This window comes from Ornithodoros turicata, unplaced genomic scaffold, assembly GCF_037126465.1.
Source record: "Ornithodoros turicata isolate Travis unplaced genomic scaffold, ASM3712646v1 Chromosome20, whole genome shotgun sequence".
Taxonomy (NCBI): domain Eukaryota; kingdom Metazoa; phylum Arthropoda; class Arachnida; order Ixodida; family Argasidae; genus Ornithodoros; species Ornithodoros turicata.
Window position 1 is genome coordinate 1,276,552 of NW_026999334.1, and position 2,331 is coordinate 1,278,882.

General features: G+C 50.0%; 1 long non-coding RNA gene across 1 annotated transcript; it reads right to left on the reverse strand.

Moving 5' to 3' along the window:
• Positions 1-1,489: 1,489 nt before the first annotated feature.
• Positions 1,490-2,129, reverse strand: LOC135373075 (uncharacterized). The gene is made up of 3 exons (XR_010416262.1): positions 2,110-2,129; positions 1,977-2,003; positions 1,490-1,913 (listed from the first exon to the last, which is right to left on the reverse strand). It is a non-coding gene; the product is annotated as an uncharacterized LOC135373075 (long non-coding RNA).
• Positions 2,130-2,331: the final 202 nt, after the last annotated feature.

Sequence of the window (2,331 nt, forward strand, 5' to 3'; positions counted from 1 at the left end):
TTGCGAGGCACCGCATCATCGTCGACGAAAAGGCCCGTCCAATTCACCGCATGCCGTGCCGGGTCTCCTGCAAAGAGCGAGAAACGATCCGAACGCAAATGGAAGAGATGCTAAGAGATGACATTATCCGGCCGTCAACCAGTCCGTGGGCATCGCCGGTGGTACTAGTGAAGAAGAAGGACGGAACACTCAGGATCTGCGTCGACTACCGGAAACTCAATGAGATAACGAAGAAGGACGTCTACCCGTTACCGCGCATCGACGACACGCTCGATCGCCTTCAAAACGCAAAATTTTTCTCTTCCATGGACCTCAAGACGGGGTACTGGCAAATTGATGTCGACGAACGGGACCGTGAGAAGACTGCCTTCGTCACTCCCGATGGACTTTACGAATTCAGGGTTATGCCTTTCGGCCTTTGCACAGCACCAGCGACGTTCCAGCGTGTTATGGATACAGTTCTCGCCGGGTTGAAGTGGCAAACCTGCCTGGTGTACCTCGACGATGTTGTCGTCTTCGCAAGAACATTCGAAGAACATGTGGAACGGCTAAAGCAAGTCCTCGAGGCCATCAGAACTGCAGGGCTGACGTTGAAGCCTCAGAAGTGTCGATTCGGCTACGAGGAACTCAGATTTCTCGGCCATCTCGTGAGCAGCGACGGCGTACGCCCCGACCCCGAGAAGACGGCGGCAATCGCAAATTACCGTGTTCCTTCTAACGTGAAAGACGTTCGAAGCTTTCTTGGCCTTTGCGCCTACTACCGACGGTTCATTCCAAACTTTTCAAGAATTGCGTCAGCGCTGAATGCCCTCACGAAGGACGGATCCACGTTTATCTTGAGTGAAGCCCAGCAACAGGCGTTTGATGAATTGAAGACTCGTCTACAGACCGCACCCGTGGTTGCCCACTTCGATCCAAACGCCGAAACAGAAATACACACCGACGCAAGCAACGATGGTCTAGGAGCCGCGCTCGTTCAACTTCACGACGGCGTCGAACGTGTCATCGCTTACGCAAGCAGAACGCTAACCAAGGCAGAGAAGAACTATTCGACAACCGAAAAAGAGTGCCTTGCACTCATATGGGCCATCACAAAATTGCGCCCCTACCTGTACACTCTAAACCCCGTAACGCATGTGTACCTTCTGAACAAGAGGTACATTTTTTAAAAAAATGTACCTCTTTAAAAAATGAGGTACGGTGTACCTCATTCCAGGACCACTGGTTAGCAGGTACAGTGAACCGGATTCTGCACGGGGTACACATGAGGTACCACAATTAATTTTCGTTTGGTGGGGAACCTGAATTGGCACGACGAGCAAGGCAAAGGCAAAGCAAACATCGTTTGCATGGGCCCTGCTCGAACATGCCATTTCAGGAAGTGCAGCAACCAACGATCACTTGTACGAGGGCGGGAAATAACACCCTGTCGGCTACGTTCGTCCCGTCGCTGATAGACACACAGACGCTAACACAGACACTGTGCTTTGCAAACACCTATTTTATTGACAAATCACATACCTTGAATTCGGTATCCAACGTCATTCAACGAACAACTGCGCAGACAAATGCTTTCACAACAACGTGCACTCAGATCACAGCCGCAACAAAGTCACATCGTGACACCCACAAACGTCACCGAAGTATGCATGTCGTCACACTGAAGATCAGCGATATGTACAGGATATGAACGGGGTAGTCACTGCACCACACACTTCAGATTAGAAGAAACCTGAAATTTGGCCGGAAACACGAACGACGTACTTCTCCCATACGACGTATGAAAAAGAACTGGTCGCCTGGAATACCGTTTCACTCAAGAAAGTTTGTTCGTCATCCCGTCGCTGTTCGTTTCCAAATTGTCACACCAACAAAGAGCAAGAACTTGGTTAGCCAATCCGCTTGCCAATTTGCTGCAGGAAGGCAGAAAAAAAAAGTATTAAGACGGGCCGCAACACATGCCACAATTAACTTACCTGGCTCCCTGGGCACTGTCGTGTCAGCTGCGTGAGGCGTAATATGGATTGTCAGTCAGAACATTGAAAACAGTCAATGGCTCCTCAAATTAAAAGATCTGACAATCCGTGCTTCCCTTGTTCGGCTGCTTACCTTCAACAACTGACTACTTCATGCCCACCCATCTTCCTTTCTCGCCCAAGGTGATGATGATGGTGGCGATGGCGCGTCTGTTCACTTCGTCGCCTCGCAAGTGCGTTGTAGATAATGAGCGCTTTCGAACCGGAAGCCGAACTGCTAAGCCGTTGCCTCTCGACCCACACTAAGAATAAAAAAAGTCAGCACACTCGAATATGACCACTTATTTGCCAATAA